Source organism: Oryx dammah, unplaced genomic scaffold (genome assembly GCF_014754425.2).
Source record: "Oryx dammah isolate SB20612 unplaced genomic scaffold, SCBI_Odam_1.1 HiC_scaffold_1, whole genome shotgun sequence".
NCBI classification, from domain to species: Eukaryota; Metazoa; Chordata; class Mammalia; order Artiodactyla; family Bovidae; genus Oryx; species Oryx dammah.
Window position 1 is genome coordinate 105,667,313 of NW_024070185.1, and position 12,974 is coordinate 105,680,286.

Genomic DNA, 12,974 nt, shown 5'->3' on the forward strand with positions numbered 1-12,974 from the left:
GACCACCTGATCTGCCTCTTGAGAAACATACATGCAATTCAGGAAGCAACAGTTAGAACTGAACATGGAACAACAGACTGGTTCCGAATTGGGAAAGGAGTACATCAAGGCTGCATATAGTCACCCTGCTTATTTAACTTATATGCAGAGTACATCATGTGAAATGCCTGGATGAAGCACAAGCTAGAATCAAGATTTCTGGGAGAAATATCAATAACTTCAGATATGCAGATGATACCACCCTTATGACAGAAAGTAAAGAACTAAAGAGCCTCTTGATGAAAGTGAAAGAGGAAAGTGAAAAAGTTGGCTGAAAATTCAACATTTAGAAAACTAAGATCATGGCATCCAGTCCCATCACTTCATGGCAAATAGATTGGGAAACAATGGAAAGAGTGAGAGATTTTATTTTCTTGGGCTCCAAAATCACTGAAGATGGTGACTGAAGCCATAAAATTAAAAGATGCTTGCTCCTTGAAAGAAAAGCTATGAGCAACCTAGACAGTGTATTAAAAAGCAGAGACATTACTTTGCCAACAAAGGTCCATGTAATCAAAGCTATGGTTTTTCCAGTAGCCATGTACAGATATAAGAATTGGAATATAAAGAAAGTTGAGTGCCAAAGAATTGGTGCTTCTGAACTGTGGTGTTGGAGAAGACTCTTGAGAGTCCCTTGGACTGCAAGGAGATCCAACCAGTCCATCCTGAAGGGACTCAGTCCTGAATATTCATTGGAAGGACTGATTCTGAAGCTGAAACACCAATACTTTGGCCACCTGATGTGAAGAACTAACTCATTTGAAAAGACCCTGGTGCTGGGGAAGATTGAAGGTGGGAGTAGAAGCGACAACAGAGGATGAGATGGTTGGATGGCATCACCGCCTCGATGGACATGAGTTTGAGCAAGCTCTGTCCATTTAGTGATGGACAGGGAGGCCTGGCATGCTGCAGTCCGTGGGGTTGCAAAGAGTCGGACACGACTGAGCAACTGAACTGAACTGATATATATATATTCTTTATATATATATATATATTCTTTATATATATGTTCTTTATATATATATTTTTTATATTCTTTACATACGTATATATATTCTTTATATATATATATATGTGTGTACCCACACATACATTCTTTAATCTTTTCAGGTGCCCTGAAAGATACAGCCTGGTAATAGTATTTGAAACTCACTTGAATCAGGCTAATAATTAAATTGTAATATTAGATCTCAAAAGAACTCAGTTGGCAGAAAAAAAAAAGTGCTTTAAATAAATTTTAAAAGGATGAATGTAAAGTCCTGAATTTAGACTTTAGAAACATCTTTACGCATAAGGAAATGAGACCCAATAGCCCATATGAAAAATTAGTTGTCAAGTTCAATGTGTATCAGAAGAATAAAAAACTTCTCCCAAAACTAAAACAATTTAAGGCTAAATTAAAGAAATATAATGTCAACCTCCAGGTAGGAGATAGCTCTGCTTTATGCTTCCTGTTCAAACCATGCCAGGTTTCAGAGAGCAAGATTTGAAAGGGATTTAGACAAATAGAAACAGATCAAGAGGAGAAAAATCATGATATGTATAGTCTTCTAATCATGCCAGATGGGCAAGTTTAGTCTGATACAATTAGGCTCAGGGAGCAAAACAAGAAATATAAACATTAGCAGGAGATAAACTGATTTGGATGGATCGAGATAATGAAGAGCAGTCTCAGAGGCGGTAGGAGGGGGGAAGGGGAGTGATTGTTTAACCGGTACAAGTTTCTTTTGGGGAGGGTGGAAAACCTGTAGAAATAAATAGTAGTGATGATTAGATAACATTATGAATGTACTTAATGTTACTAAACTGCACATTTTAGCTTAGAAGTTTGCTACCTGTTTTTCCACAATCAACATTTTACTTTTTAAGTTTTAAAAGAATTTTAGTAATTAAAAAATATATTTATTTATTTTTGGTTGTGCTGGGTCTTTGTTGCTGTGCAAGGGCTTTCTCGAGTTGCGGTGAGCAGGGGTTACTCCTTACCGCGGGGCACAGGCTTTTCCCTGGTGGCGTCTCTTGTTGCAGAGCACAGGCATGTGAGCTTCAGTAGCTGCACTGTGTGGCTCCAGAGCGCCCAGTATTCCTGGTGCTCGCATTTATTGCTCCGCAGCTTATGGAATCCTCCCAGACCAGGGGTCAAACCTGTGTCCCCTGCATTGGCAAGTGGATTCTTATCTACTGTACCAACAGGGAAGTCCTAACACCATTTTAAAATAAAATAGGTAAATGGCAAATTAACATCATATATATTTTGCCTAATAAGAATTAATGTAACAACCTGCTTGATGTTGGCTTGATCCTAATTGTGCATCAGAATCATCTGGAAGGACTTATAAAAATATATGCTCAACACATTACACTAAAAATTCCTATTCAGAGAAAGCCTACAGTGATGTTTAATAATTCATTTGTTTAACAGACACTTATTGAAGACGTAACTTGCCAGCAGAACTCTGCTATCACTGACCTGGAACATGGACTATCTTTTGGGAACCACTAACCTCGAAGCTTGAGTTTTCTATTAGTGCAAGCACTCAAGCAGTGACACTGGTGATGCAATTCCAGATTAAAAAATGAGTGAGCCTAGGGCATCTATTATTTCTTGTCCAATTCTCAAAATTATTTGAATTGATAACATTGTAAGAAATCAATCGCAGGTTTGTTGTATAACTTTGACTCCAATTAGAAAGTGAAAAATTATTCCATCTCTTCTCTGTGCAAATAATATGGTGCCCAAATTCATCTCAAACTTCAGGCAAAAGAGCCTTGCTCATTTTCCAAAGTCTCCATTTGTGATGCTTCAGTGTCTGTTAAAGGCTTGAGTCAGTGTTGCATAGTGACTCAGAGCATGGGTTTGCTACCATATGGATTCAGTAATGAGTTAAGCTTTTGCTATCTTTTTTTTTTTTTTTAATCTACCTGTGCTAGATCAGGTTCCTTGAGAATACACCCAGACTCTGGATTAGTGTGTTCGAGACTTGCTAATAGTACTCTTGAGAACAACATTCATGAGGGGTGAGAGATGAGGGAAGCAGAATCAGCAAGAGGGAGAAGTTGAACTGCAATGAATTTGCAGCAAAGGTCCCAGCCCATCTTTTGAAGACTCTCGGGGCTGAAATGACACATGAGTATTGTCCTGTGTTGAGACTGGGGTGAGGACTTCATAGCCCATAGAGTCTAGTAGATTTTCAAAATGGTGAGCACTAGTTTCAATTTTTGGTTACTGGCTGTGAGTGAGTGAAAGTTACTCAGTCGTGTTCAACTCTTTGCTACCCCATGAAACTATACAGTCCATGAATTCTCCAGGCCTATCCCTTCTCCAGGGGATGTTCCTGACCCAGGAATCAAACCTGGGTCTCCTGCACTTCAGGCGGGTCCTTTACCAGCTGAGCTCTCAGGGAGGCTAGGGAGTCAGCCTGTCCATTAAAGCTTTGAAGCCAGGCATTGACTTTTCCATTCTAGCTATAAAAGTCCTAGATGGCATCTTCTTCCCATAAAAGGCTGTTCCATCTACATTGAAAATTTGTTGCATAGTGAAGCCACTTGCAGAAATTTTCTTAGCTAGCTAAATCTTCTAGATAACTTGTTGCAACTTCTGAATTTGCACTTGCTGCTTCACCTGCGCTTTGACATTATGGAGAAGACATCTTTCTTTAAACTTCATGAACCAACCTCTGATAGCTTCTAACATCTTCTGGAGCACCTTCATCTCTCTCAGACCTCATAGAATTGAAGAGTTAGGGCCTCACTCTGGATTAGGCTTTGATTTAAGGGAATGTCGTGACTGGTTTGGTCTTCTATCCAGACAATGAAAACTCATATTAGCAATAAGGCTATTTTGCTTTTTAATTTTATCACTTACGTGTTCTCTGGAGGAACCCTTTTTAATTTCCTTCGAGAATTTTTGTGTTTACTACTTGGCTAACCATTTGGCAAAAAAGAGCCTTGCTTTTAGCCTATCTTGGCTTCCAATATACCTTCTGAAGCTTAATCATGGCTAGCTTTTGATATAAAGTGAGAGACATGCAACTCTTTCTTTCACCTGAATACTTGGAGGCCCCAGAAGAGTTATTGATTGGCCTAATATCAATACTGTTATGATTCAGGAAATAGGGAGAGCCAAGGATTGGGAGAGATATATGAAAACAATTGGTCATTGGAGCAGTCAGAACACACACCACATTTATCAATTGAATACACCCTCTTACGTGGGCATGGCACCTCCAAACAGTGACAACCTTAACAAAGACCACTCATCACAGATCACCATAACAAATATAGCAACAATGGAAAAATGTGAAATGATGTGAGAATCCCCAGAATGTTATACAGAGACACAAAATGAACAAATGCTGTTGGGGAAAAAAAAAAAAAAAACGGTGCCAATAGTGTTAAAAATGGTGCCAAGAATGGTGCCAGGTCTTCTTAGAGGAGTAAATGGAGAACAGTTGGTTAGATGCAGAAAGCAGAAGAGTCTTATCTTCTAGGTCATACTGATGTGTTTGTACAATTTCCTAAAGGAAATGTTGATATTTTGAAATGTTTAAAGCAATGGATGTGAGTTTGAACAAACTCTGGGAGACAGTGAAGGATGGGGAAGCCTGGTGTGCTGCAGTTCATGGGGTCTCAAAGCATCAGACATGAGTTAGTGACTGAACAGGGACAGTGAAGCAAATAATTAAATGGCCCAATGTTTCTCTCCATTTATGACTTTGTTTATTTCATACTTTCCAACTGAATGCTTTATCATCACTGCTTGTACTTCATGTTTCACCTTCCTGTAGTACTTCATTTTCTGGTAGATGTTCATGAATCTTATTTGAGCCTTTATTTTGACATAATATATTAATTTTTTATAACAGTTACCTGGACGCATGTCTTATTTTTCCCAGGTAAGACTTGACAATGACCTCATTAAGATCAATTATCATGCCTAGAAGAAGTTTCTGCATGAAAAGTAAATTTCTAATCATAATTTTAAAACTCACAGGAGGCATGATTTTAACATCTATGTTTTATGTGTTTGCTCTTTGTGCCAGGTACATGTATGAGGCAAAGGAGGGGCTCACAGCACCGTGGGTGTGACAGACAAAGCCAAGAAGGACAGCGTTAGAGGCCTGTGTGTTTTACAGTGTAGGGTTTATTATTATTCAGGTGTTGTGAGACCAACAGATCATGAGATGACCACCACTGAAAACACAATATGCTACTCACAGCTCCCAAGAGGAGGGGACGTACCAGTCAGTGCAGGGTCATATGGAGAAGGACAAGGGTGGATTGGGGGTGGAAGAGTGGGGAGAAACATGGGCAAAACCTTTATTATGGTTTCCATGGGGGAGGGGGAACAGCTGAGGCAGATAAGCTGGTTTAGGGTTGGCTAGTGTAAATTTCAGCATGCTCTGGGATGCGGTGATTAAAGCAGAGGACTATTGGGGTCTAAGAATCAGAAGAGATGTGTGTGTTTGAGGGGGTTGGGAATTGAGTTGGTTAGTTTTCATATGAAGGGTACAACACTTGACTTGCCTTGGGAGGGGCAGTTTCCCTACCATCAGTAAGACCCCAGATGTCAACATCAGAATTTAAAAAAAAAAAGGACATGTTTAATACAATGGGTTGGAAACCACAGGAAAGCAGAAAGACAGCCTTTAATTCTGGATAAAATGAATTTATTGTGAAGTAAAGTGCAGGACTGGGACCTTATTTCAGCCATTATTAAGCCACTGAAAAGCTCTGGGACCCTGCAGAAGTCACTTCATCTCTCTGAGATTCAGTTTCCCAGCATGAAAACAAGGGTGCTGGATCAATGGTTTTCTAACTGCATTTCCTACAATCCAACAAAGGCCATTAGGAGGACCTTGTAGGGCCAGCCAAGAAGACTGGACATTTAGGCTTTTATCCCAGCTTCAATCAGAACAGCAATACTTTTATCCATTTTACATGTTGGAACCAAACATTGCTAAGTGTGAGTGCGTCATGAACCACCACCCCCAAGACTGAACTAAGTCTCGGAACAATTTGAGGAGGAGATGGCTTTTAATTTTTCTCCTTTCTAGCTCTCCTCCAGCTATTGCTAGGGAAAACATCCTGAGAATGTGGATGTTAGAGGAGAGGATATCCTGGGCTGAAGCAGATGGACAAAAATAAGCAAAATCCTCTCTGATGGCTGCAGTGAATGCCAAGAGTATCCTCATGGGTAAACCAATCACACACTGCAATTTGCCACCCTGCAGAAGACTCTCAATGCTCTTTTTCTACATCTGTCTCTCATGATAGCTCTTCAACTCCACCCTTTTCCACCATTCATACGTTTCAGGCAGCAGTAAACCTCAGATCATGGATTCATTCACTGTAAAGTGAAAAAAGTCTGACTTACCATGGAGTTAACCACAGGATAAATTGCCATCAGTCCACCAGCAATGTTTTGTTTTGTTTTTCCTTCGAACTCTTTGAAATCTTTCTGCCCTATTTCATAGCTCATTAGCTCTCATCAGGTCTATTTCAGTAGCCTCATACTGAAGGCTTGCTCACTTCCATTCTCTTTCCTCCAAATCAGCCCTTATGAATAACATTCTCCTTGTAATTCTCTTTCCTGGCTCCCCATTTACATCACCATAAATTCCATAGGATCAAGATCTTCCATGTATTGACCTTTATTTTTTCTTTCTTGTGGGTAAAACTTGTGTGGTTTATTTCAGGTCATTCTGAGCTAGTAAAGTATTTAAAACCTGTATTAGCAAATCAAATCATCCATTGATTATACTTATTGCTTATCTTCATCTTAAATATTTAATATTGTCTATTGTTGTTCAGTTGTTCGGTCATGTCCGACTCTTTGTGACCCCATGGACTGCAGCACATCAGGCTTCCCTGACCTCCATCTCTCAGTGTTTGCTCAGACTCATGTCTGTTGATTCGGTGATGCCATCCAACCATCTCATCCTCTGTTGTCCCCTTACTACTAATTAAAAACAAAGTTATAAGCTAGCTGCTAAACTGACTAGTTTAATTTACCTCTTTAGATCTTACCAACTTTTATAGTACCTTAGCTATACTGGAAGACACACCTACTCCTCTTTCTCGCTTACTCATCCAAGTAAAGTTATCCTTCTCAGGACTTAGAGTATTAATTTCTCCCATGAAACTTCCTGTTAGTCAAAGGCAACTTACCCTATCCAGAGGTTAATCTGTGTTTCAATTACTTGTTTACGTATCAGTCGGTACCCTCTGGATGTAAGTAGTTTTCATACTTTTCTAAAACTTTTTTATTATTTAGAGTGGGGCTTGACCTATAATAAGATTATACTAAAATTAGTTTTATGAAATATTAGGCTCACTGAAATTTCTCCATCTCAGAGAACACAATTATTATATCTTTCTTTTATCCATTTCTCTATGACATTTCTACCACGCCACCTAGATGGAGGCCCTCTGAAAGGCCCACTTCTGCAAAATACAGTGTTTCCCTACTGACACGTGGCAGGGGGCAGAGTATTAATTCACTTTTGCCCTTCCATTCTCTCCTAACCCACTTCTAGTTAGGCTTTTCAATAACTTTCTGAATTGCTATAATCATCAGTTATCCCCAAGTTGCTATGTCAAACAGTCACTTTTCTTTCTCTTATCAGAACTTTCAGAAGCATTGACACGATTGGCAATTTTCCTTGTCTTAAAATATTGTTGTTTCTCTTGGCTTCTTATATAACACATTCTCCTGGCTTTCATCCTACCTCACCAGCTTCTCTTTCTCAATTACTTTTGTAACTGTTCATTCTTTCTCCAACTGACCTCTAAGTTTTGGTGTGGCCAGGAGACCAATTCTGGCCATCTCTAATCTCATCCTTGAACTATTTCTCTAAGTGAGCGCATCCAACCCTGCTGAGCTATTTGTTTCCCTGATGGCTAAGATGGTAAAGAATCTGTCTGCGATGCAGGAGACCTGAGTTCAATCCCTGGATTGGGAAGATCCCCTGGAGGAGGAGGTGGCAACCCACTCCAGTAGCCTTGCCTGAGAAATCCCACGGACAGAGGAGCCTGGCATCCATGGGGTTACACACCGAAGCAACTAAGCTGCAGCAGCAGCTTGTGCACAGGCAACCACAATGTCGTCATCTCTGACACTTTCTTAAACATCATACTCCTGTACAGACTATCTTTCCAAATCTTCCTTGGATATGAAATACTGTGAATTCCAACAAAACAGAAGTGTTGTGCCTGTGCCCACATCGCAGCCTGCTCTTAGCCTAGTCATTCTCCTTTCAGTATGTGACCCTCTGATCTTAAAATCTCTAAGTCATCCTTGATCATTTTCCCCCCTTTGAACTCCATCTTCCTGTCATTATGTTCTATCAAGTCAACATTCAAGATACTATTCCAAATTAGTATCCTCTGTCTTTTATTGCCATAGCCCAAGCCATCATCACTCCGTGGAATTACTTTAATATTCTTTATTGGTTGCATTGCTTATACCCTTATAATCATGAAGTAGATTCTCCACACAGAAGGCAGCATGATTTTTTGAAAAAGATATATGTGATTATATAACATACCTAAATAAAGTCTTCCTATGATTTTCATTGTACTTAGAATGAAACCTAATCTGTTCAGTGTGATCTGGAAATAGACCATGATGCCTCTTAAAGAACCAAGCCCCTGGCTGTCTTCACGATATCTCTTACTCATTCTTTCCTTTTCGTATTATGTTCCAGCCTCACCCTGTCCCCGAAACAGTCCAAAATTACTGCAGTTTTATGTCCTGTGTGTTAACTCTTCCCCCTTACTGGATATTTCTGTTCTCCTATTTCTCTCTCAGATATTTGACATCTCTGCTTTCCTTCGCTTGTATCTGTGATGCCCACAACCATCCCGTTTAAAGAGGTCAGCCAGTTATTGTTTATCAGTTGCCGTGTTTATTTTCTTCACAGCACTTTGTGAAATCAGAGACATTATAACTCTCACTTTTTTTTCCATTTGAAAGAGTAGCCTTCCTCTTACTCTTCCAAGTCCCAGTTCTTCCATTCCTTATTACTATAAACCTGAGAAAAATCGCTTTGACTTTCTGAGATTTGGTTTCATAGTCTATAAAATGAGGACAGTACTTTTCGGTATTGTTATTGTAAAGGAGAAATGAGAGCGTGCTACTGAAATCCTTATGCAGTACCCCAAATATAGAAAGTGTCCAATAATAAAAATTAGTTTCATATCATTATAAAAACTGTCATTTATGTTATGTATCATTACGACCTTAGCAGCTGACATTCTCACCATCATTTTCACTAATTTGGGTTAAGGCTTCTGTGCTTTAAGATGTGACTATTACTTGTACAAGGTGAGAAAACCACTGTCGGTCATCAACTCCTTATAAACTTATTTTCAAAGACTCTTGACTTTGAGTGGAAGAAGCTGAAACTCAGTGAGTGAGGAGTTTAGTGCAGGTAGATAAGTCTTGCGAGGACTACCACCACCTTTTCCTCTGCATTCCACAACTTAAGTTCACATTTTTTTCCTAGAAGAAAAGTCAAATGTCCCTTATACATTATCAATAACCCCAGATCAGATCTACTTGTGTTGCAGTCCTCAGTCAGCTCGCTGTTGGGGCATAGTAAACTGCTCTACAACTTGGTACCCTAAGACAGCAATCACCCAACTAGCGCATGGTTCTATGGTTGGCAATCTGGGCTGTTTCTTTTGCTCTTCCTGAATGGAGTCACTCACTCATCTGCAGTCAGTACTGTTAGACAGGTAGCTTTGTCTCCAGTAATTGATTGATTGTCAGCTGAGGGTGTCAGGCCACTTAGGTTTCATGCCTCTCATTTTCCAGCAGGTTGACCTGGCTTTATTCACGTGCTAACAGCAGGTCATAAGAGCAATAAACGCTGAAACTGTAAGATCTCTTAGAGTCTAGGTTTCTAACTGGTACATCGTCTCTTTGTCTGCGTTCTGTTGATCAAAGCCAGTCACAAGGGCAGCCCAGTTTCAAAGGGTGGGGATATCACCTCCACCTGTTAATGAAAATTGGTCCAAAGCAGTATAACTATTTTTGCAATCTGCTCCAATCTATATTTTGCCTAAAGAATGTATGATAGATGCCAGCAAACACAGCACTCAGCTCTGAGTAAGCTGGAGCAATCGCCTCCCACCATTCCCCAAGCAATGTCAGCTCCTTATCTGCTGTGTCTACCTACTACTCTATCTACAGTATCTCCTTAGTGGAAGGCCCGCTGTGAAGCTTTGGATCAAATGCATTTCTCCACCTGCCTTTTTTTCCCACTGGCTTGTGTTCTACACTTTTACCCAGTGACTGATGCCTTTCTTCCCGTGTACTTACTTTGTCCTATCAGATGTGAAAACTGCCATGTTCCTTTATCCCATCCTTAATGACCCTCTTACCTGTCTTCTGTTCTCTTCCTTCTGGACTCAGCGAGAAAGCCACTGCTCAAGTAATAATCAGTTAATTCAGTTATATTGCTAGCTAATGATTATTTCCCATTTTGAGTCAATCAGCAATTTTGTTTTGACCTTTAGTTTCCAAAGAGTGCAAAAGGTTAGAATATCAGGCAAGGAAAATAAAGGACTAGGCCAGGGAAATAAAGATGTGGGGGAAAGGATGATGTTTTATACTTGGGGATTCAGTAGCGTTCTTTCTGTACCTAAAGTCAATTCTGTTTCTCAGTTGCCAACAGTTGTGGTGGTAACACTGACCCTAAAGGAATAATGGCACACATTACAAAAGTTTCTGTCTTCTTCCCAAAGAGCTCTAGGGAACACTCTCTGTATGAACCACATGCCTATGTAGCTCCGGCACACCTGGTGGATCCAATATCAAAATTAGTTAAACTGATGATTTGGTTCCTATAGACCAAGTATCTAAACAATCAACAAAACAGATTGAAATTACTGGGGTTTAGGAGGTAATAATATGAAGAGACCAACTGGGCTAGAGATGGTTGGTTGACAGGTTGGAGCTGGCTGGCTGGCTGCCTGAAACAGATGGGGACCCCACTGATGTGTGGCCTGCTTCCCAAAGGCGATAGTGCACTAGGTGGCTGTGGACAGAGGGTCCGTTTTTCAGTGATACAGCCAGTGTCAGCCGGCTGATTGCAACCAGCCAGGCAACATTCCGTGCAAGCACAATCTGTAGCCCCAGAGGGTCTGTCAGAAGGGTTCCTAGTCAGTGGGCAGCCATCCTCCACATGATACAACACTTTTCAAAAGTACTTTCACATCAAAATCTCCATTTAAAAAAATTGGGGTAGAATCCCTTTACAATGTTGTGTTAGTTTCTGTTGTACAGAATCAGCTCTATGTGTGTGTGTGCGAGTGTGTGTGTTCCCTTTGTCCCGGATATTCCTCCCACTCCCCCAGCAATTCCGCCTCTCTTGCTCATCCCAGAGTACCAAGCTGAGCTCCTTCTGCTATGCAGCCGGTTCCTACTAGCTATCTATTTTACAGGTGGTCGAGTATCAGAGAAGGTGATGGCACCGCACTCCAGCACTCTTGCTTGGAAAATCCCATGGACGAAGGAGCCTGGTAGGCTGCAGTCCATGGGGTCACTAAGAGTCGGACACAACTGTGTGACTTCACTTTCAGTTTTCACTTTCATGCATTGGAGAAGGAAATGGCAGCCCACTCCAGTGTTCTTGCCTGGAGAATCCCAGGGACGGGGGAGCCTGATGGGCTGCTATGAGGTCGCACAGAGTCGGATAGGACTGAAGCGACTTAGCAGCAGCAGCAGCAGTGTATATTTGTCAGTACTAATCTGATTCATCCTACCCTCTCATTCTTGCCCAATGTCTGCAGGTTCATTCTCTACATCTGTGTCTCTATTCTTGCCCTGCAAATACGTTCATCGGTACCTTTTTTTTTTTTTTTAAGATTCCGCAATCTAATTACAGTAGAGTGTTATTTTGTTTTATTTTTATTAACGTATCATAAATGAGAAAATTGATGAGAGTTCACTGATTTGCTCAAGGTCACTTAGAAAACAGCTGAGGCAAGTTTAATGTCCAGTTATCCTGCATATGAGATACTCTTTCCTTTGCAGAAACAAGGGAGGCTGGCCGTAAGAGTGATGATAGTTAATAAATGAGGAATGAAATTCATTATATCCAACATGGAAACCATAAGGAGGGGATTATTAGAGGAGACACCAGGACAAGTTCATGGTTATTTGAGATGGGTATTGTGTTCAGTGGGCTTCCCTGGTGGCTCAGAGGTTAAAGCGTCTGCCTGGAATGCAGAAGACCCGGGTTCGATCCCTGGGTTGGGAAGATCCGCTGGAGAGGGAAATGGCAAACCGCTCCAGTACTCTTGCCTAGAGAATCCCATGGAGGGAGGAGCCTGGCAGGCTGCAGTCCATGGGGTCTCAGAGTCGGACATGACTGAGCAACTTCACTTTTGTGTTCGCTGTACTTTCCAGGCTTCCTATTGGCGCTGGTTGTAAGGAGCCTGCCTGCTGGTGCGGACACTTAAGAGATAGGAGTTCAGTCCCTGGCTCAGGAAGATACCCCTGAGCACGGCCTGGCAAACCACTCCAGTGTTCTTGCCTGGAGAATCCCATGGACAGAGGAGCCTGATGGGCTATAGCTTATATAGTCACAAAGAGTCGGACGTGACTGAAGCCACTTGGTATGAATGCACACATAACCTCTTTCCAGAATGAAAGATTTCCCCATTTTGATGGTGAAAACAATCAAGTGAAAAAGAGCAAGTTATAGTCAGCCACATATAACCTAGTTGCCCCGGTAGCTCAGACAGTAAAGAATCTGCCTGCAATGCAGGAGACCCAGGTTTGATCCCTGGGTCAGGAAGATCTCTTGGAGAAGGGAATGCCACCCACTTCAGTATTTTTGCCTGGAAAGTCCCATGGACAGAGGAGCCTGGAGGGCTATAGTCTGTGGGGTCACAAAGGGTCAGATGATTGAGTGACTACCACACAC

General features: G+C 41.1%; 1 non-coding gene across 1 annotated transcript; it reads left to right on the forward strand.

Moving 5' to 3' along the window:
• The first annotated feature begins 12,233 nt into the window (after positions 1-12,233).
• Positions 12,234-12,305, forward strand: TRNAS-GGA. The gene has a single exon. It is a non-coding gene; the product is annotated as a tRNA-Ser (tRNA).
• Positions 12,306-12,974: the final 669 nt, after the last annotated feature.